Below are 24,262 nucleotides of genomic sequence, written 5' to 3' on the forward strand. Positions count from 1 at the left end.
TTAGTAAATTTCCTTGATTTTGCAAAGCTGGTACAGTTTTTCATTCCAAAGACTCCCAAAACACTTTGCAAACTATACAGAGGAACTGCTTCCCCATCACCACTGAAATACAGCCGCCTCTAAAGAGGAACACAGCCGCTGTTTAACGCTACACAACACATTAGGGGCTTGCTCTCATTCCCAGTAAATCAATGGGACAGCTCACATGCTTAAATTAGTTATATGGGTATGTAACTTGCTGAATGGGGGTTTAAAAGGGGCAGATCCTACTCATGCCACAGTCAATGGCAACATTCACATTGGTGTCAGTGGTTGCAGGATTGAGCCCTAAGAGGAGAAGTAAAGAACACTAGGTTCATCAGAACTACAGGGGGAATTTTAGCCCTGGTCTACACTAGGACTTTAGGTCGAATTTAGCAGCATTAAATCGATGTAAACCTGCACCCGTCCACACGATGAAACCCTTTATTTCGACTTAAAGGGATCTTAAAATCAATTTCCTTACTCCACCCCTGACAAGTGGATTAGCGCTTAAATCGGCCTTGCAGGCTCGAATTTGGGGTACTGTGGACACAATTCGACGGTATTGGCCTCCAGGAGCTATCCCAGAGTGCTCCATTGTGACCGCTCTGGACAGCACTCTCAACTCAGATGCACTGGCCAGGTAGACAGGAAAAGAACCACGAACTTTTGAATCTCATTTCCTGTTTGGCCAGCGTGGCAAGCTGCAGGTGACCATGCAGAGCTCATCAGCAGAGGTGACCATGATGGAGTCCCAGAATCACAAAAGAGCTGCAGCATGGACCGAACGGGAGGTACGGGATCTGAGCGCTGTTTGGGGAGAGGAATCCATGCTATCAGAACTCCGTTCCAGTTTTCAAAATGCCAAAACCTTTGTCAAAATCTCCCAGGGCATGAAGGACAGAGGTCATAACAGGGACCCGAAGCAGTGCCACGTGAAACTGAAGGAGCTGAGGCAAGCCTACCAGAAAACCAGAGAGGCGAACGGCCGCTCCGGGTCAGAGCCCCAAAAATGCCACTTCTATGATGAGCTGCATGCCATTTTAGGGGGTTCAGTCACCACTACCCCAGCCGTGTTGTTTGACTCCTTCAATGGAGATGGAGGCAATACGGAAGCAGGTTTTGGGGACGAAGAAGATGATGATGATGAGGTTGTAGATAGCTCACAGCAAGCAAGCGAAGAAACCAGTTTTCCCGACAGCCAGGAACTGTTTCTCACCCTGGACCTGGAGCCAGTACCCCCCGAACCCACCCAAGGCTGCCTTTAGGTTGAGGGGGTAGCCACGCGGTGGGGGGAGGCAAAATGCGACCTTGTAACGAAAGCACATGTGCTATGTATGTAATGTTAACAGCAAGGTTTACCCTGAAAGAGTGTAGCCACTGTTTTATAAAATGTGTCTTTTTAAATACCGCTGTCCCTTTTTTTTTCTCCACCAGCTGCATGTGTTTCAATGATCACAGGATCTTCTCCTTCCCAGAGGCTAGTGAAGCTTAGAAAGAAAAAAAACGCACTCGCGATGAAATGTTCTCCGAGCTCATGCTGTCCTCCCACACTGACAGAGCACAGACGAATGCGTGGAGGCAAATAATGTCAGAGTGCAGGAAAGCACAAAATGACCGGGAGGAGAGGTGGCGGGCTGAAGAGAGGCTCCACATGAAGCTCAAATGTGGCGGCAGCGTGATGAGAGGAGGCAGGATTCAATGCTGAGGCTGCTGGAGGACCAAACCAGTATGCTCCAGTGTATGGTTGAGCTGCAGCAAAGGCAGCTGGAGCACAGACTGCCACTACAGCCCCTGTGTAACCAACCGCCCTCCTCCCCAAGTTCCATAGCCTCCACACCCAGACGCCCAAGAACGCGGTGGGGGGGCCTCCGGCCAACCAGCCACTCCACCACAGAGGATTGCCCCCCCCCCAAAAAGAAGGCTGTCATTCAATAAATTTTAAAGTGCTGTGTGGCATTTTCCTTCCCTCCTCCACCACCCCTCCTGGGCTACCTTGGTAGTCATCCCCCTATTTGTGTGATGAATGAATAAAGAATGCATGAATGTGAAGCAACAATGATTTTATTGCCGCTGCAAGTGGTGATTGAAGGGAGGAGGGGAGGGTGGTTAGCTTACAGGGAAGTAGAATGAACCAAGGGGCGGGGAGTTTCATCAAGGAGAAACAAACAGAACTTTCACACTGTAGCCTGGCCAGTCATGAAACTGGTTTTCAAAGCTTCTCTGATGCGTACCGCGCCCTCCTGTGCTCTTCTAACCGCCCTGGTGTCTGGCTGCGCGTAACCAGCAGCCAGGCGATTTGCCTCAACCTCCCACCCCGCCATAAACGTCTCCCCCTTACTCTCACAGATATTGTGGAGCACACAGCAAGCAGTAATAACAGTGGGAATATTGGTTTCGCTGAGGTCTAAGCGAGTCAGTAAACTGCGCCAGCGCGCCTTTAAACGTCCAAATGCACATTCTACCACCATTCTGCACTTGCTCAGCCTGTAGTTGAACAGCTCCTGACTACTGTCCAGGCTGCCTGTGTACGGCTTCATGAGCCATGGCATTAAGGGGTAGGCTGGGTCCCCAAGGATACATATAGGCATTTCAACATCCCCAACAGTTATGTTCTGGTCTGGGAATAAAGTCCCTTCCTGCAGCTTTTGAAACAGACCAGAGTTCCTGAAGATGCGAGCGTTATGTACCTTTCCCGGCCATCCCACGTTGATGTTGGTGAAGCGTCCCTTGTGATCCACCAGAGCTTGCAGCACTATTGAAAAGTACCCCTTGTGGTTTATGTACTCAGTGGCTTGGTGCTCCGGTGCCAAGATAGTGATATGGGTTCCGTCTATGGCCCCACCACAGTTAGGGAATCCCATTGCAGCAAAGCCATCCACTATGACCTGCACATTTCCCAGGGTCACTACCCTTGATATCAGCAGATCTTTGATTGCGTGGGCTACTTGCATCACAGCAGCCCCAACAGTAAATTTGCCCACTCCAAATTGATTCCCAACTGACTGGTAGCTGTCTGGCGTTGCAAGCTTCCACAGGGCTATCGCCACTCGCTTCTTGAAGATGTTCAATATCTTCATAAATGATCTGGAGGATGGTGTGGATTGCACTCTCAGCAAATTTGCGGATGATACTAAACTGGGAGGAGTGGTAGATACGCTGGAGGGGAGGGATAGGATACAGAAGGACCTAGACAAATTGGACGATTGGGCCAAAAGAAATCTGATGAGGTTCAATAAGGATAAGTGCAGCGTCCTGCACTTAGGATGGAAGAATCCAAGGCACCGCTACAGACTAGGCACCGAATGGCTAGGCAGCAGTTCTGCAGAAAAGGACCTAGGGGTGACAGTGGACGAGAAGCTGGATATGAGTCAGCAGTGTGCCCTTGTTGCCAAGAAGGCCAATGGCATTTTGGGATGTATAAGTAGGGGCATAGCGAGCAGATCGAGGGACGTGATCGTTCCCCTCTATTCGACATTGGTGAGGCCTCATCTGGAGTACTGTGTCCAGTTTTGGGCCTCACACTACAAGAAGGATGTGGATAAATTGGAGAGAGTCCAGCGAAGGGCAACAAAAATGATTAGGGGTCTAGAACACATGATTTATGAGGAGAGGCTGAGGGAGCTGGGATTGTTTAGCCTGCAGAAGAGAAGAATGAGGGGGGATTTGATAGCTGCTTTCAACTACCTGAAAGGGGGTTCCAAAGAGGATGGCTCTAGACTGTTCTCAATGGTAGCAGATGACAGAATGAAGAGTAATGGTCTCAAGTTGCAGTGGGGGAGGTTTAGATTGGATATTAGGAAAAACTTTTTCACTAAGAGGGTGGTGAAACACTGGAATGTGTTACCTAGGGAGGTGGTAGAATCTCCTTCCTTAGAGGCTTTTAAGGTCAGGCTTAACAAAGCCCTGGCTGGGATGATTTAACTGGGAATTGGTCCTGCTTTGAGCAGGGGGTTGGACTAGATGACCTTCAGGGGTCCCTTCCAACCCTGATATTCTATGATTCTATGATTCTCAACTGTGAGGGCTGCTCTCATCTTGGTATTCATGCGCCTCAGGGCAGGGGAAAGCAAGTCACAAAGTTCCATGAAAGTGCCCTTACGCATGCGAAAGTTTCGCAGCCACTGGGAATCGTCCCAGACCTGCAACACTATGTGGTCCCACCAGTCCGTGCTTGTTTCCCGAGCCCAGAATCGGCGTTCCACAGCATGAACCTGCCCCATTAGCACCATGATGCATGCATTGGCAGGGCCCATGCTTTCAGAGAAATCTGTGTCCATGTCCTGATCACTCACGTGACCGCGCTGACGTCGCCTCCTCGCCTGGTATCGCTTTGCCAGGTTCTGGTGCTGCATATACAGCTGGATAATGCATGTGGTGTTTAATGTGCTCCTAATTGCCAAAGTGAGCTGAGCGGCCTCCATGCTTGCCTTGGTATGGCGTCCGCACAGAAAAAAGGTGTGGAACGATTGTCTGCCGTTGCTCTGACGGAGGGAGGGGCGACTGACAACACGGCTTACAGGGTTGGCTTCAGGGAGCTAAAATCAACAAAGGGGGTGGCTTTACATCAAGGAGTATTTCAGGCAGGACTTCACGGAGGGTTCCAATAAGAAATGGTGCACCTAAGTTATTGTTCTTATTGGAACAAGGAGGTTAGCCTGGCCTCTGATTGATACATGGCTAGATTTACCTCGCTGCACCTTCTCTGTGAGTGACTGCAGTGTGACCTAGAGGAATGAGTCCCCTAGACAGGGGAGGAGGCAAATGAGTACAAAACAAATCTGGTCTATTTCTTGTTTTGATCCACTCCATCTATCTTTTACATCTTTGGCTAGCAGCAGACGGTGCAGAAGGACTGCATGCCATCCACATCTCATGGCTGCTCAGCAGAAGATGATGCAATAGGACTGCTAGCAATCCATATCGCCTGCCTGCTCACCATGAGACAGTTCAATAGGACTGACTGCAGGACTAAAGAGAATGACCTGGTCAAGTCACTCCAAATTTAGTCCCTGCGCCCATGTCTGTCCAGGCGCTCCCAGCCGATGTGGCCAGGAGCACCTCGGACATGACGACAACGGCTACCAGTCGTACTGTACCGTCTGCTGCCAGAAGGCAATGGGTTGCTGCTACTGTGTAGCAATGACGTACCGCGTCTGCCAGCATGCAGGAGACATAGGGTGACGGTTACCTGAGCGGGCTCCATGCTTGCTGTGGTATGGCGTCTGCACAGGTAACTCAGGAAAAAAGGCGCGAAACGATTGTCTGTCCTTGCTTTCACGGAGGGAGGGAGGGAAGGGGGGCCTGACGATATGTACCCAGAACCACCCGCGACAATGTTTTAGCCCCATCAGGCACTGGGATCTCAACCCAGAATTCCAATGGGCAGCAGAGACTGCGGGAACTGTGGGATAGCTACCCACAGTGCAATGCTCCGGAAGTCGACTCTAGCCTCGGTACTGTGGAAGCGCTCCGCCGAGTTAATGCACTTAGAGCATTTTCTGTGGGGACACACACACTCAAATATATAAAACCGATTTCTAAAAAAACGACTTCTATAAATTCGACCTTATTCCGTAGTGTAGACATACCCTTAGGCAGAGTAATAGGGTGTCACTGGAGTGTAAGCAGCTGTTGAAGCAGATGATCCAGATGTTTTCTGGCTGCTGTAGTGAGGTATGTCAGTGTAAACCACACACCTCCTGGGTGTGGTGCTCTGTCCCATCTAGTGGCACCGAGACCACTTAGAGAGAAATAAAATGAGTCTGCTCTACAGCCTTAGCTAACAGCCAGTTAGCTTTTAGCTCATGCAATAGAGACTCATGCACTAAGGTCCAGAGGCTCCAGTTGCGATCCCGTCTGCTGATGACTGGGGTCTGTCGGTGTTACATCAGGAACCTGGAAAAGATAAGGCAGAAAGCTTTATTTGGGTAGAATTTTCTTCTTTTTTTTAATAAGCCACTTGGCTCACAGAGGTGAATTACAGTATGTTTAAAGAGGGAGAGCCTGGCAAAACTGAACGGCTCAACCCAAGCTAACAAGCGTATTCTGCCTTTTGAGCCCAATCAGTTCCTTGCTTCAGGCTGGAAAGCGTTCTCCTGTTCAGTGAAACAGCCTGGAAACTAAAGTAGTAAACCACCCAGTGCATACATTTTTCCCCCCACCCTGAATGCCCACATTCACACCAGAGACAAGTATTTGTTCAGTTTGCTCCTGCATTTCCACAACCAAATCTCCCTTGGCCTAAACTGCAAGATGTGGGCATGTACAGAATGATTTTCAAGGACCTTTTGTTGAGGACACGGCTTTTTTACCCAGACAATGTTTCCTCTTTCATCAGCTGCATACTACATTTCCTTTCCTGCTTGCATGCACACGCAGTGGAGATGCAATTGCAAAGTAGCCATTTGCTCAGTGTAATAGAGACCTTTGATAAGTAACCAAAGAAACCTGCCACAGAAAACCCACAGTTATTTCCAATTTTCTACACTTTTTTTTATGAATGAACTGAGCAGAGAATCTGCAGAACCTCCAGCTGATAGAGCAGTAAACGGAGCACTCAGCTCAACAGCCACTAGAGGAGATGGAAAACACTGGATTTGCTGTGGGGGTTTTAAATAAAGGAAGTTCTTTTAAAAAAAAAAAAGAAAAAACTGTCAGCCACACAGCAGCCTCATGCATTCCTGTATTGCAGCTGACCTGCTGCTTTTTCCAAAACACATTGATCCTTGCCTTAAAAATGTCGCTGTTTGGTTCTTGAATTTAATGCACTCAGTCAGACATTCAAGTTTTCAGATTTTACCCAATACTACTTTATTTTCCCCACTACGCTTCTATTTAGACGATCTCTGGAGCGCAGACTGGCTCTTACTATGTTTTTACGGCCTCTAGAACAATGGAATCTCAGTTAGGCCTCTAGGCACTACTGTAATGCAGACAACACTACGGGTAACTTATATAGCGATTACATTATTAATTGGACAGAAGGGCTTCTCAACCTAAGAAACTGAATAGTGAGCTTCATCTTTCATTCAGTGTAGTCCCAAGGTGAAACCAGGTTTCATATTCAGAGCTGTCTAGTTAGCCAGTTTCTCATCATCCCCACTCATTTTATCATTACTGTTTTTTCTCCGTACACTTCAGAGTTCAATTTCCACACCTTCACAGGCACGGGAAGACCAGAGGAGGGCAGGCAGAGTCTAGGATGGAAAGTCAACAGCTAGATAGAGATGCTTGAAATATGCCAAAGAAATCAGACATACAAGGTGAGTGAGGAAATATCTTTTGTTGGACCAACCTCTGTTGGTGAGAGGTACGCTTTTGGTTTACGCAGAGCTCTTCTTCAGATCAGAGGAATCAGTAAGCCAAAGAAAAAGAAACACAGGAAGCTTCTTTGATGAATCATAAAAATAACTGATGCCTTTTACATGCAGATCCCTGCAGCTGAGTCTCGCCTTTTACTACTATTCTATACAATTAGATTAATAAGATGCAGCTAATTGCTGTGATAGCCAGGCAAGTTCATTCCAGCTGCAGGTTGACTGTTGGGTTTCTTCCATCTTCTTCCTTCTGATTTTCTTTTTCAAATTAAATAGCTAAAAGTAGCCACTTGGACCAATTTCTCAACACAAGGAGGCAAAAAATAAAATGATTGTTATATATCACACAGCTGTCACGGAACATATAAGATATGGCCCCTGCCTGGAGCATCTTCTGGTCTAATTTTAGACAATAGACAATGAGTTGTGGGTAGGAGATTTTAAGGGAGGAGGAGGACGACAAGAGTTATAGGAAGAGGGTTATGTACGTGGTTGTCTCTGATCCTTGCAGGGGAAGGGCAGAAGGAGTCTTCTCTACTCCTTGCAAGCATTCTCTGCACAAAGATCAGGGATAATCACTATTCCTGTCCTTAGGGGAGCAAAGGGACTGCTCTCTCTGTTTGTCAGTCATTGGGCAGATCTCACCCTAGAGGGGAAGAGATGGCCCATATCCTCTTTGTACCAGCCCATGGAGCAAGCCCACTACAGAGAGCTGGGAGAAAGCAGACAATGGTTGCTCTGTGTGCTGGGAAGCATGAAGTGCTGAGACCACTGCCTACCATGCTAACCCACATTGTTTCCTTGTACAGCCCCATTTGTCTGTAGCCATCTGTTGTCGCTTGCCTTAGATTGTAAGCTTCCTGGGACCGTGTTTTTGTTCTGTGTTTGTACAGCACCTAGCACAACAGGGTCCTGGGCCATGACTAGGGCTCTTAGGTGCTACAATAATACCAACAACAACGAGGAGTGGCTGCACCTCCTTGAATCACACTCCTTTCATGACCTCTCTGCGGGGCAATGCAGCTCTCTGCTTTCCTTACTGTCAGTATTATTACTTGCACTACAGGAATACCTGGAGGTCCCAGCCAGGGATCAGACCTGACTGTGCTGTACACACACAGGATGTAAAGAGTCCCTGCCCCAAAGAGCTTCCCATCTGAATATATGGTGGGAGACAATAGGTGGATACACCAGATAGGAGCACAAGGTAACCATGAGATGATTATGGTCACCATAACAGGCAGTCAGAGCAGTTCAGCTGCCTAATCATTGTTGGGTGAGCTTTAACGAGAGACTTGAGGGAGGCTAATGTAGGGGCTCTGTGGATCTTTACAGGCAGCAATTCCCAAGCAGAAGATGTGGCACTGGAGAAAGCACCAAGGTGCTTATGGGATATTTTGACTAATGGGCAATAAAGGGTGCCAGCACTGGAGGAGCAGAGGTTGGAGTTGACAGCTCCTATATCATGTAAGAAATTAAATGCAAGGCAGGGCTAAGCCATGAAGGGTCTTAAAGACAAAGTCCTTTGTTCAGTGTTAGCAGAAAACAGCTGTGATCCTTTACCACTGCCACATGACCATAATCAAGGTGAAAAATGATCCAGGAGTGGCGAGGACAAAAAAAAAAAAAGGAAAGGTCAGATTTTAGAAATGGTGAGAAGGACTAAATCTTCTGGACAATTGGAACCACTGGCATCTTGCCATTTCTCCTAATGGATGCAAGTAAATATTAGATAGGACAAGGGGAAAAACTGAGCTGTATGATATTTGCCAGGTGAGAGTTCTGATGGGAGAGGTGCAGTTTTCAGTCACTGTTCTGGATGCAGCCTCAGAAGAAGGATTCAGATGATTTCTGAGAAATTCGCTAGACACTTGCCTCCTCTGAGAGGGAGAACAGCATCCTATGATTGACTGTATTCAAAGCTGCAAAGAGGTCCAGGAGTATGAGAATTCACATTAGCCCTGGACATATGGGTAGCTACAAATCAACACCACTGTTGCTGCTTGTTCCATATCCTGGCCTGAAGCCTGCCTGGGGTGGATTTAGGATATTCGCTAGTGTGGTGTGATTCTGTTTTTCTAGCTTCTCAACAAGCTTGAGTCACAATGGGAGCATGGTGGAAGATGGCTTCATTCATTATATCAGGGAAGGATCCTTCATTTGTAAACAAGATCATTCTGAGTGATGCTAAACATTGCCCTCCACCTATAGGCTTAGGGTATTGCCTATACAGTGATCCAGTTCCTGTACATAAGAAGTGGAAAAGGTCAAGTTCCATCTCTAAATTTGCGTCTCCTACATTACCAATAGGCCAGCCTCAAAGCTGTCTTTTTTAAAGGCATCATAAGCTGTGTACTGAAGTTAAACCAGATTGCTTTTCCTTTTGATTATTTCTGCACAAATGAAAGATTAGCAGCATCTGAGTAATATCTGAGCACAAAACCAATCATTTGAAATATGTCTCTGCAGAAAAGTGACAAGAAGTCAATTATGCAGTCATAAAAATTCCTGAGATTTGACAAAGAAACGTATAAAGCCAAAGCTGTTCCTATTTCTGGTCACTTTAATTTCTTAAGTGTGGCTGTTTTTCTTGTTAATGTATGGTTCTGTCTCAAAAAAAAATGAGAGGTGTTTTGTGTTCTCTTTCTCTAGGTATAGCTCAATATACTACACTTCCATACACACAATCCTCATTGCTCTCTAGTTTGAAGTCAGCTTCTGAGCTTGCACATCTATCACAGGCAGAGTTAGTAGCTCGAAACTTCCCATAATAAGACCCTGCTTTTAGTTGTTTACAACTTTGCCAAATTGTAACTCTTTGGTCTGAAATATTCCATGCCACGTGTCTGTCTCAGGTTGAATCTCTTTAAAAAAAATTACTAAACTAGAAATGATTCTGTCATTTCTCAGAATCAGATGAGGGAAGAATACGTTGTTGCTCATTTAAAAAAATTCCGACAACTCTTTTCCTCAAGAAGTCCTGGCACCTCCATACTTTGGAGAAGAGAACTGAAATTTAGCAGGGGGATTGGCCTTTATGCCAGGAATGTGGCTTTTGTTGTTTATGTGACAAAAATCACCCAAGCCTGGTCAAGTTATGAGCCTTTGAAAAAAAATCTGTTTGCACATGCTCAGTAGACACTAGATAGAGTTGGCAGCTAAATTCTTCAAAGATTCCATCTGTATGGGGCGTGCTCCAACCCAAGGCGGTAGAGGCTGAGCATGGTTTTCCCTGTAATTGTTCTTCCTGACTGCTCAGGCAACAAAACAGAGCAGGGAGACTCTTCTGTGCTCTCAACGTTCCAACTGTTGGGCCGACGGGTAGGTAGGAACTGGGTTCTGTCGGTCGCAACATGATGCTCTGGGAAAGTCTTGGCAGGATGAACCCAAAGCTTTTTGGCAAGGCACACTGTTTATATAGTGATTTTCCTTCATTGGGACCAATGAGTTTTGCACTGTCATGCTGTAATCAATTGTTGTTTGCGAGTGCTTGTTTTCTTAAATTGTCCTTCTCATTCTTTATCTTGTTTTTATTAAGTCTCATAGGGAGTTATCCCATGGTGGTTTTGATCACAGCTATATTGTCCCCATTGATAGGTGCCTGTCTCACCTTTAGAGTCGTCAATCTGCCTTCCTCTGACATTTCAATAGGGGCATGTTGCAGCCTCCTGGCTCCCTAGAACATCTGGTTCAGCGATGACCTTCACACTTCTCTCTTAACACCCATTCCTCATTCACACACAAAACAGAATTAATTTACACAAAACATTTTGAACAGGAACGTCAAATTGCAATGCAGAAGAAAAACAATCATGGCATTCTTTTACTTGTTTTAAAATGCTAAGCCTACAACAAAGTGGTGACCCTCGAAGGTCTGTTTTTGCCTTGAAATCAGTCCAGACACAAAGAAATTCTGGCTGATGCATCTGTACCAATGGCTGTTAGGCCATTCCTTTCTGCTGTTCAAAAAGGGTGGCTGGCAGGATATGGTTAAATCATACATCAATACATTGAATACATCCTACATTTTATTATTTTTCCATTCTAAATTATACAAAATACCAACAATAAATCCTACTCCTACAGACTCTCACAATTCCTTTGCTGTCAGCAAATATCTGTGCAACTCACTGACAAAGTGTTCCATACCGCTCTAGTGCTGGTCCACATGGAAGACGACAACTTACTATCAGTTACTCAGTTAGCTCAAGTGACAGAGGTCTGTGCAGTGGATCTTAAAAGTCCCAACCCCTTCTGATGCCCCATGTGGGTGTCAATAGGATGCCACGTGCTGGAATCTTTTTTTTCCCCCAGTTTGCTTTTCTTAAAGCCTAGGACATGACACATGACACAATAAAAGAACATTAAGGTTGCAAAGCCAAGCACTTCAAAGTTAGGAAATATTAGAATTAAAGTTGCCTTTATTTCAGCCCCCCTTTCAGTATATGCATTAGTATACAGTCTTTAATTACATGACCACATACTCCCCCCCCACACACACACACACTTAAACCAACTGGCTTTCTCCAAGATAAACAATTAGATTCCCCATCCCTGCAAACACATATGCACATGCAAAACTCTAAGCATTCACACAATTATGGCCTGAAGTAAGATTTTTTCCCCCTTTTTTATTTCACTCCGTCCCCTTCGCACTGTGCTTTGCACAAAAGAGCTCTCTTTTGCCCCTACCAAAAGCCTTTCTTTCTGCATGTTTACAACACAAAGGCCATCTTCCTTCAGAACAGGTCTCCGCCCAAATGTGTGTCAGCCCAGTGGGGCAAAGGTGCCCCATAACCATTGAAATGGTTTCTATATGGGGTGCCCTACAACCATTGCCATATGGTTGCTGCAGGTTCCTCTAGCTATTTTGATGGGGATTATGGGGCATTTCTAATTGGATCAGCACAAGCTGTCAATTATTCCAAAGCTCCTGGTGCTCCCATCCCCAAAGGATCTGAATGGACTCGGGGAGGAAGCAACCCTGGACAACATATCCCCTGAAGACTCTGCTGGGGGAGCGACTCAACAAGTCATCGGGGCTATCAAGCTCAGTGAAGGAGGAGCAGGATATAGCCCCGGCCATGCTCTGCAAAGGAATCCAAGGGAAACAGTTCTGCATTGAGATAGTTCAGCTAGTGGAGAGGAGCACGTGTGGGAGGGGACATCTCTTGCAAGGACAGTATGTGGTGCTCTTTAAACAGGATCAGCCATGATCAACACTAGGGTTGCCAGGCATTCAGTTATTGACTAGAACACCTGGTCAAAAAGGGACCCTGGAGGTTCCGTTCAGCACCACTGACCCGGCCGCTAAAAGTCTGGTCGGTGGCGCAGCGAGAACCAGAGCTAAGGCAGGCTTCCTGCCTTCCCTAGCTCTGAGCAGCTCCCAGAAGTGGCCGCCAGGTCCCTACACACTGGTGTGGCCAGGGAGGCTTCATGCGCTGCCGCCCTGAGTGCCGTTTCTGCAGCTTCCATTGGCTGGGAACCACTACCAGTGGGAGCTATGGGGTGGGGGGAACAGCACCTGCAGGCACGAAGGCAGCATGCACCATGCTGAACTGTCTGGCCACCCATGTGCCTAAAGGCCGCAGGGACTTGGTGGCCGCTTCCTCGGAGCTGCGGTAAGCACTGCAGGGACCCTGCACCCCTGCCCCAGCCCAGAGTCCTCTCCTATGCTCCAACCCCCTGATCCCTGGCCCCATCCAAAAGCCTGTACTTCCAGCCCAGAGCCCATACCCCCTCCTGCACTCCAACCCACTGCCCCAGCCAGGTGAAAGTAAGTGAGAGTGGGGAAGAGCGAGCGACTGAGGGAAGAGGGGGGATGGAGAGAGCGGCGGTGGGGCCTCGGAGAAGGGGCAGGGCAGGGCGAGGGTTGTGTGAGATTAAAAGTTAGCAACCCTAATCAACACACATTCATGGACCTGGACTGATGTCCCTAGACCAAGAGAACCCAACCCCATTGCCAAATCCCAATTCATTCTTGTCTTTTTGAAAACCACACAGATCTAAAAGGTTTCTTTGTTTCATACACCTGAAGTCTGGCCCTCACATGCTATGTATTATGGTCCAATAAAAGGTGTCATACTATCTGTCTCGGCTAGTTACTTCCAGAGCATTTGTGAAGCACTTAATAGAAGAGGGTGTTACGTACATGTATGAAGTGCCAGCATAACCTTTTCAGCACGATTCATCCTGCCAGACCTAGTGATGGGATCCAAACCTACACTATGCCTTGCCAATAACATCTGTTTTCATCCAGCACAACACATTGAGACTTTGGGGGAAGATCAAGCCAAACAGCGTTAGGATGTCAAGTATAAACATGCCTGTTATCTCTTGGACATATTTGTCAATTTGATATCCAAAGGAAGCAATCTGGTGCACAAGTCACAAATAAGGAAACGCAAGGACTGTTTCTTCTATATAAAATCTCTTTAAATAATTTTCCAAATGAAAAGTGACAATACTGCAGGCAAGAGATTTTACTGTCTCTTGTTTGCGTATGCTCCACTAGAGAGTAAGGCTGCTATTTCTAGCTCACTCTTTCATGAGGAAAAAGACCCTATAAAAACAAAAGATCTATGTATTGTAGGGAGAATGCAACACATTATGCTAGAGAACAACAAAAATTAGCAAAGCAAGGCTGCATCGTTTGGATGGCTTCCACCTCAGTACAAGGGGTACCAAATCTCCTTGGGGACAGGCTGGCTAGGGGTTAATCTAATAGCAAAAGCGGAGAGTAAAAAGAGAGAAGATATGAGTACCCAGCTAGCACAAAAGTGAGATGTTGAGAACAACAATAAAAAAAAACAAAGAACATGAAGCGAAGAAATTCTTGAATTGCCTATACACTAATGCTAGACGCCTAGGTAATAAACAAGAGGAACTGGAATTGCTCATTTATGAGCATAAATTTGATCTAATGGGTATTATGTACCTTGTGGGATGAGTCACATGATTGGAATGTTAAAAAAAATCAATGTTTATAACCTATTTAAAAAGGATCAAGTGGGCAAAAAGGGTGGGGGGAATGGCATTCTACATCAAAAATGGCATTACTTGTTTCCGAGTCATTGGTAACTCAGAAGAAAATTATCTTGAACGCTTATGGATCAATATCCTAACAGATAAAGCACGAGATGGGGTTCTAATTGGTGTCTGTTACACACCCAATCACAACAGGGAACAGGCTGACCACGTCCATATATACCTATCTAGAGAGTGTAGGGGAAAAAACCCAAAACCGTGTGTGATCATGGGGGATTTCAATTTGAGTGACTTATGGAGGTCTCATGCTGCCAGTACTAAAACATCCTTAGAATTTCCAAACATTATAGATGACAATTCTCTAACTCAGCCAACATGGGGGGATTCTATACTAGACCTTGTCCTAACAGATAAAGAGGAACTACAGAACTTAGTAGCTTAGGTACAAATGATCATGACTTAATCAAATTTATAATGTGCAAGCAGAATAAAGGCCAGATCGATTCCAATTTATCAAGAGTCATGGTGGATTTTCCATCACTAACAATTTTTAAAAAGATCTGCTCTAGGAATTATTTTGGGGACGTTCTATGGCTTGTGCTATACAAAAAGTCAGACCAGATGATCACATTGGTCCCCTCTGGCTTTAGAATCTATGAAAGGCATGATTCTGCTCTTACAGGGGAAGGACTCAAGGTATATGGTGAAATTCTTGGCTGGTATAACTCCATTTCACCCAAAAGTTCCTCCTAATCTAGAAAGACCAGTTTGGCAGCTCCCCTGGAATGAAGAGTGTTCTTTCGCCAGTGCCTTTACAAATTCTCGGGGTTACTTTTGACACAGGTAGTGCAGTTTTTTCCATGACCACTTTTCTTTTGTGCCCAAGGATTATCTCCAATTTAACTGTAGATTTGTAATCTAAGGGTATGTCTACACTACGAAATTAGGTCGAATTTATAGAAGTCGGTTTTTTAGAAATCGGTTTTATATATTCGAGTGTGTGTGTCCCCACAGAAAATGCTCTAAGTGCATTAAGTGCATTAACTCGGCGGAGCGCTTCCACAGTACCGAGGCAAGCGTCGACTTCAGGAGCGTTGCACTGTGGGTAGCTATCCCACAGTTCCCGCAGTCTCCGCTGCCCATTGGAATTCTGGGTTGAGATCCCAATGCCTGATGGGGCTAAAACATTGTCGCGGGTGGTTCTGGGTACATATCGTCATCCCCCCGTTCCCTCCCTCCCCCCCCCCCCCCGTGAAAGCAAGGGCAGACAATCATTTCGCGCCTTTTTTCCTGAGTTACCTGTGCAGACGCCATACCACGGCAAGCATGGAGCCCGCTCAGCTCACTTTGGCAATTAGGAGCACATTAACCACCACACGCATTATCCAGCAGTATATGCAGCACCAGAACATGGCAACGCGATACCGGGCGAGGAGGCGACGTCAGCGCGGTCCCGTGAGTGATCAGGACATGGACACAGATTTCTCTGAAAGCATGGGCCCTGACAATGCATGCATCATGGTGCTAATGGGGCAGGTTCATGCTGTGGAACGCCGATTCTGGGCTCGGGAAACAAGCACAGACTGGTGGGACCGCATAGTGTTGCAGGTCTGGGACGATTCCCAGTGGCTGCGAAACTTTCGCATGCGTAGGGGCACTTTCATGGAACTTTGTGACTTGCTTTCCCCTGCCCTGAAGCGCATGAATACCAAGATGAGAGCAGCCCTCACAGTTGAGAAGCGAGTGGCGATAGCCCTGTGGAAGCTTGCAACGCCAGACAGCTACCGGTCAGTTGGGAATCAATTTGGAGTGGGCAAATCTACCGTGGGGGCTGCTGTGATGCAAGTAGCCCACGCAATCAAAGATCTGCTGATATCAAGGGTAGTGACCCTGGGAAATGTGCAGGTCATAGTGGATGGCTTTGCTGCAATGGGATTCCCTAACTGTGGTGGGGCTATAGACGGAACCCATATCCCTATCTTGGCACCGGAGCACCAAGCCGCCGAGTACATAAACCGCAAGGGGTACTTTTCGATAGTGCTGCAAGCTCTGGTGGATCACAAGGGACGTTTCACCAACATCAACGTGGGATGGCCGGGAAAGGTGCATGATGCTCGCATCTTCAGGAACTCTGGTCTGTTTCAAAAGCTGCAGGAAGGGACTTTATTCCCAGACCAGAAAATAACTGTTGGGGATGTTGAAATGCCTATATGTATCCTTGGGGACCCAGCCTACCCCTTAATGCCATGGCTCATGAAGCCGTACACAGGCAGCCTGGACAGTAGTCAGGAGCTGTTCAACTACAGGCTGAGCAAGTGCAGAATGGTGGTAGAATGTGCATTTGGACGTTTAAAGGCGCGCTGGCGCAGTTTACTGACTCGCTTAGACCTCAGCGAAACCAATATTCCCACTGTTATTACTGCTTGCTGTGTGCTCCACAATATCTGTGAGAGTAAGGGGGAGACGTTTATGGCGGGGTGGGAGGTTGAGGCAAATCGCCTAGCTGCTGGTTACGCGCAGCCAGACACCAGGGCGGTTAGAAGAGCACAGGAGGGCGCGGTACGCATCAGAGAAGCTTTGAAAACCAGTTTCATGACTGGCCAGGCTACGGTGTGAAAGTTCTGTTTGTTTCTCCTTGATGAAACCCCCCGCCCCTTGGTTCACTCTACTTGCCTGTAAGCTAACCACCCTCCCCTCCTCCCTTTAATCATTGCTTGCAGAGGCAATAAAGTCATTGCTGCTTCACAGTCATGCATTCGTTATTCATTCATCACACAAACAGGGAGATGACTACCAAGGTATCCCAGGAGGGGTGGTGGAGGAGGGAAGGAAAATGCCACACAGCACTTTAAGCACAGCACTTTAAAAGTTTACAACTTTAAAATTTATTGAATGACAGCCTTCTTTTTTTTGGGCAATCCTCTGTGGTGGAGTGGCTGGTTGGCCGGAGGCCCCCCCACCGCGTTCTTGGGCGTCTGGGTGTGGAGACTATGGAACTTGGGGAGGAGGGCGGTTGGTTACAGAGGGGCAGCAGTGGCAGTCTGTGCTCCAGCTGCCTTTGCTGCAGCTCAACCATACACTGGAGCATACTGGTTTGGTCCTGCAGCAGCCTCAGCATTGAATCCTGCCTCCTCTCATCACGCTGCCGCCACATTTGAGCTTCAGCCCTGTCTTCAGCCCGCCACTTACTCTCTTCAGCCCGCCACTTACTCTCTTCAGCCCTCCACCTCTCCTCCCGGTCATTTTGTGCTTTCCTGCACTCTGACATTATTTGCCTCCACGCATTCGTCTGTGCTCTGTCAGTGTGGGAGGACAGCATGAGCTCGGAGAACATTTCATCGCGAGTGCGTTTTTTTTTCTTTCTAAGCTTCACTAGCCTCTGGGAAGGAGAAGATCCTGTGATCATTGAAACACATGCAGCTGGTGGAGAAAAAAAAGGGACAGCGGTATTTAAAAAGACACATTTTATAAAACAGTCGCTACACTCTTTCAGGGTAAACCTTGCTGTTAACATTACATACATAGCACATGTGCTTTCGTTACAAGGTCGCATTTTGCCTCCTCCCACCGCGTGAACGGATTTTGGTTGAATGCCAGCAAACATACACTGCAATGCTTTGTTCTACAGTGATTCCCGAGTACGTGTTACTGGCCTGGAGTGGTAAAGTGTCCTACCATGAAGGACGAAATAAGGCTGCCCTCCCCAGAAACCTTTTGCAAAGGCTTTAGGACTACATCTAGGAGAACCGCAAATGCCAGGGCAAAGTAATCCTTTCACATGCTTGCTTTTAAACCATGTATAGCATTTTAAAAGGTACACTCACCAGAGGTCCCTTCTCCGCCTGCTGAGTCCTGGAGGCAGCCTTGGGTGGGTTCGGGGGGTACTGGCTCCAGGTCCAGGGTGAGAAACAGTTCCTGGCTGTCGGGAAAACCGGTTTCTCCGCTTGCTTGCTGTGAGCTATCTACAACCTCCTCCTCATCATCATCTTCTTCGTCCCCAAAACCTACTTCCGTATTGCCTCCATCTCCATTGAAGGAGTCAAACAACACGGCTGGGGTAGTGGTGGCTGAACCCCCTAAAATGGCATGCAGCTCATCATAGAAGCGGCATGTTTGGGGCTCTGACCCAGAGCGGCTGTTCGCCACTCTGGTTTTCTGGTAGGCTTGCCTCAGCTCTTTCAGTTTCACGCGGCACTGCTTCGGGTCCCTGTTATGGCCTCTGTCCTTCATGCCCTGGGAGATTTTCAGAAAGGCTTTGGCATTTCGAAAACTGGAACGGAGTTCTGATAGCACGGATTCCTCTCCCCAAACAGCGATCAGATCCCGTACCTCCCGTTCGGTCCATGCTGGAGCTCTTTTGCGATTCTGGGACTCCATCATGGTCACCTCTGCTGATGAGCTCTGCATGGTCACCTGCAGCTTGCCACGCTGGCCAAACAGGAAATGAGATTCAAAAGTTCGCGGTTCTTTTCCTGTCTACCTGGCCAGTGCATCTGAGTTGAGAGTGCTGTCCAGAGCGGTCATAATGGAGCACTCTGGGATAGCTCCCGGAGGCCAATACCATCGAATTGTGTCCACAGTACCCCAAATTCGAGCCGGCAACGTCGATTTAAGCGCTAATCCACTTGTCAGGGGTGGAGTAAGGAAATCGATTTTAAGAGCCCTTTAAGTCGAAATAAAGGGCTTCATTGTGTGGACGGGTGCAGGTTTAAATCGATTTAACGCTGCTAAATTCGACCTAAAGTCCTAGTGTAGACCAGGGCTTAGGCTGAGAGCCAGCATCCTTTTTGATAGGCATTTCACAAATAAAACATTGCAATCCTGATTTATAACAAGGCCCTACTTCAGCACAGTTCTTAAGCATGTGCTCAAGTAACAGGGGATTCAAGCATATACTTAAGTATGTTGCTGAATTGGCGTCAAAGTGAATACAGATTTTCAAACAGCTGATGTGCCTTTTTTGGTCCTTTTTAGGATGTCTAACTGTGTTAATACTTATTTGCACTTCTTACTTTACAGGATGACCCCATAATTATTAATCATCAATTTACAGGAACCTTGTTCAACCTGAAATGATCACTCAGGCTGATGTTTGGCATCTGAAGATGACTAGCTCTTAAGGGATAGGCCATTATAATGTAATAAATCACAGCTACCAAGAGCTTTGCAGTTGGCACTATTCTGCGCACAGTGACCACTTAGAAAGTCATGTTTGTAACAAGGAACACCCTTGCCCCACCACTTCTCTGAAGCCCACTCACTCCATTCCCTGTCCCTTGCTCTCCCTCGCTCATTTTCACCAGGCTGGGGCAGGGGGTTGGGGTGCGGGAGTGCGAGGGCTCTGGCTGGGGGCGCAGGCTCTGGGGTACAGGAGGGGGCTCCAGGCTGTGGCCAAGGAGTTTGGAATGTGGGAGGGGGTTCAAGGCTGGGGAAGGGGATTGGGGTCTGGGAGGGGGTGAGGGGTGCAGACTCTGGGCAACAGTGACCTCAGGCAGCTCCCGGGAAGCAGTGACATGTCCCTCTGGCTCCTAGGTGGAGGCATGGCCACTATGGTTCCACACGCTGCTCTGGCAACTCCCATTGGCCATGGTTTCCAGCCAATGGGAGCTATGGAGCTGGTGCTCAGGACGGTGCAGCGCACGGAGCCCCTTTGGCTGCCCCTCCGCCTAGGAGCCAGAGGGACATGCCAGCCGCTGCCTAGGAGCTGCACATGCTGCAGCGCCAACCAGACTTTTAATGACCCATTCAGCAGTGCTGACTGGAGCCGCCAGGGTCCCTTTTCGACTGGGTGTTCCAGTCAAAAACCAGACACCTGGCAACCCTACAATTACTCGATTGAATAAAATTACTCACACTTAAGTGTTTTCAGGATGAGGGCCTACATAGATGTTTCATGAATATAGTGCTAGTGAAAGGGGGAGAATTGATAGCCCTAAAAGGGAAGTCCTCAATTTATCCATAGAGCAGATACAGCATGAGCGGTGGTATTATACGCTTCATCAAAATGCTTCTGCCATAGCCTGTGAGGAGAGACATTTTTGTATCTTTGACCTGTTGAGTCCTTGGCTTTTGTACAGAGACTGCCAGTAATTGTTAACGCCAAGAGTGGTGTTGGTTTTTTCAGTGAGAACATCTCTCCCCTTCACTAGCATAATCCTAAGAAAAATGTATACATTTGTTACAACCTCGTTCAAGCCTGTCTTTGCATACATTTCCCTTTGCTGATAATGGGTGTTCTACATGGAAGCAAAAATTGAACAGCAAGGGGCTGAAGTCCCATGTATGTCTACACTGAAATCATGGGATGTGACTGCATCTTATGTAGGTATACATGAGCCTGCTTTAATCTAGCCAGTCTGGATACTGAAGTAGTGAAGCCAGGGAGGCATGGGCCTCAGTATAGGGTGTATAAGCCAACCAGAAACCTGGGACATTACTTTTGCAGCTAGCCTGCGCTCGAGTCTGTGCTGCCATGGCTTCTCTACTCCACAACCTGAGATAGTGGGATTACGGCTATCTCTGGTACAGTCTACACAAGCAGCAATCATACCCCATGACTGCCATGTAGACAGTGAACAGCAGGTGCAATGAAACAGACAATGTCTTGGAAAAACATTTTGTTATGGCCACCTCTATACATCCATGAACCCCATTTTACCCATTATGTCTCCTAAAATACAAATGCTGCATTAGTACAGCAAACACTACCTCGAGAATGAGAAAGGATACCAAAGGGAATAAAAAAAACTGGTTACAGGTTTCTGCCAGGAATATAGCCTACCTTCAATACAACCACATTAGCTCCCATTAACACTAATGAGAATTTTGCATGCACATCGAAGTTAGAATATATAGCCCCACATTTGACTGCCATGATATATATTTATGAATGTAGCTATACATTTATTCTTTCAGCTAATTTAAAAACCTGCAATTCAGAGTTTAAATTTATTCATTAGTACCTTCAAATCGAGAAAAGCAGCATGGTGCCAACATTAATTTAAAGGAAAACAATCTGATTATATGGTGAAATATGTCAGTCATAAGTAACAAAATGAAGGTTAAAATTTCTCTCTCCTGAGGTGAGATTAGAGACACTGACAGACCAGTTATCCCACTGTGATCCATTGTTTGGAGAGAAAAAAAAGGAATGTATTAAAAATTTATGGTACAATTATAGACCAGATCATTAATGTCACAAGGGTACATATTATTTTGCATAGCCAAGTAATGAAAATAAATGTCAAAAATACTGACTTTTAGAACAATAATTCTGCAGCTGAATTCATGCTTCAGGAAGCTCCCTATAAACATCCTCAGAACTAAGTCATTATGCTCCTTCAAAACCCTCCTCAAAGCTCTCCTTTGTTGCTGAACATGCAAGAACCCCAACAACAGTAGGCTGCTGGTGTGCGGAGCCTGTTTCACTAGGAGGGTGGTGAAGCACTGGAAAGGGTTACCTCGGGAGGTGGTAGAATCTCCTTCCTTAGAGGTTGAGGCCCGGCTTGACAAAGCCCTGGCTGAGATGATTTAGTTGGGGTTGGTCCTGCTTTGAGCAGGGGGTTGGACTAGATGACCTCCTGAGGTCTCTTCCAACCCTAATCTTCTATGATTCTATTCTATGAGCCTACAGCCTATCATGCTGACCAATATTGTCTCATTGTTTCCTTGTACTCTCCTGCTGGTCTCTCTGTCCCTGTGTCTCTTAACTTACACTTAAGGCTTGTCTATATGGCAGGTGACTGCAAACCAGAGTGTAAATCTACACAGCAGCCACCAGTCATGCATTAGATCCTGTTTGGATAGTGCTACAGTGCACTGAAAGTCCTGGAGTGCACCTGGACAAGCTAGTCCTTCAAAACATAGTAGGCCAAGCTGCACTCTGGGACTTTCTTGACACTGCAGTAGTAACCACATAGGACATGACCGCACTACAAGCTGGAATGCTGTAGATTGACACCCTGGCTTGCTGCACAGGAACTTGCCGTTTAGACAGGCCTTTAGATTGTAAACTCTTTGGGGCAGAGACTGTCTTTTTGTCCTGTGTTCATACAGCATCTAGCATACTGGGGTCCCGGTCCTTGCTGCAGTAATATAAGTAAAATAATAATGGACTGGCTTAATTTGCTTTCAGTTTTGCCATGCATCCAATCAGATATATATATGTCAAATTTACGTGGGTATATCATTATTCTTGCAGTCAGATTGATTTGGATTGGATTTCTTAAATCATTTGATTTTATGTTTGGCTGACTGTGAACTTGGGGCCTGATCCTGCAGAGTGTTTGGCACCCTCAGCTCAGCGGCATTTGGGTGCTAATCAGCAGCCAGGGAAATTAATGGGAGTTGTGAGTGCTCAGCATGCCACAGGATAGCGCCCTTCAGACATCAGCATCAAGAGCATGTTTACCCATATGGCAGCACGTACACTATAGGCACTATACGAACAGCTGCACACGCAGGCTGCGTCCAGACTTGTCACTGCGATGAGGAGCTGCACACTACAGTGGAAGTGTCTGGCAGTGGGAAGGCAGAGGAGAAAGGCTTTGGCAGGGGGGAATAAGTGAGACCCTACACTGATGAAAATAGCAGCATAGACTTGGGAAGCACTGCCTGCGGGAGCAGAGAGTTGTGTAGGTTATACACACAGGGCTCCGATGTATACAGTGCTCCACTCTACAGTAGTCACCTAAGCCACGCCTCACCGACTACACTGCTATTTTATACCATGCCACCTGGGGAGGCAGTGTCTGTACACGACACACCACTGGAAGTGTCAATGCCCCGAGACGAACAAATTGGTCACTTCTTCAAACCTCAGCTCCAAAGTGAAAGTGACTTAGGTTCTAATCTAGTCTCCTGTGAAGTTTTCTTCTGTATTATCAAACCACCACGTGGTCTGACATAGCGAGGAACAGCTGAGAGGTTACGTTCAGGAGAACCTAAAGATTGAAATCCTCAGGGAAGAGAATTCAAGTATGCAAATAACTTACACAGCTGCAGCGTTTTCTCCAGGTCTCAAAACACGTCTCAAAGGTGGCTCAGCATCATTAGCCCCATTTCACAGAGAAAGTAGCTGACGCACAGAAGGAGGTTTAACATATTCAAAGTTACACACATCAGGAACAGAACCCAGCTGTTTCAACTTACCCAACCCCACACTCAGTCACAAATTCAAAGCAGGGTAGTTAAAACACTGGACTAGGACTCAGGAGACCTTGATTTCATTCAGGACTTTCCCCACAGACTTCTTAGGAGAGTTACTTAGAACCATATTTTTAAAGGTATTCCGGCCCTGAAGGTACAGAAAGGTACCTAGTGAGGTTTAAAAAGGGGCCTAGCTCCTATTGTTAGATGCCTAGGTGCTGCTGAAAATAGTAGTAGGCAGATATCTCCATCATTAGGTGCCTAAATATCTTTTAAAATATGGCCCTCAGTCCAAATCTGTCTCCCATTCAATTCAAGCGTTACTTGCTCATTTACTTCAGTGAGCTTTGGGTAAGGCCCTGAATCTTTCTTTGACTCAGTTCCCAGTGTGCAAAACGGGAATAATACTTCTTCTCCCACCCTTTGTCTTGGCCATGTAGCTTATAAACTCTTCAGAGCGGGGAGGTGTTTGTACAGCGCCAAGCACAATGGAACCTTGACCTTGGTGGACCTAGGAGCTACTGTAATACAAGCAAACAATGGCAGAAGAAAAAAAATCAGATTTCGCCATCCACATAAAATATAAGTTGGTTTGTGTTTTAACTTCCAGGACTATAACACTGCCAGTTCTTTAGATTTGAAGAATTACTTATTTGTTTTCAGTCACTACTTTAATGTGTTTCTGAGTGGTAGCCGTGTTAGTCTGTATCAGCAAAAAGAACAAGGAGTTCTTGTGGCACCTTAGAGACTTGTTAGTCTCAAAGGTGCCAAAAGTACTCCTCATTCTT

Source organism: Caretta caretta, chromosome 2, assembly GCF_965140235.1.
Source record: "Caretta caretta isolate rCarCar2 chromosome 2, rCarCar1.hap1, whole genome shotgun sequence".
NCBI classification, from domain to species: Eukaryota; Metazoa; Chordata; order Testudines; family Cheloniidae; genus Caretta; species Caretta caretta.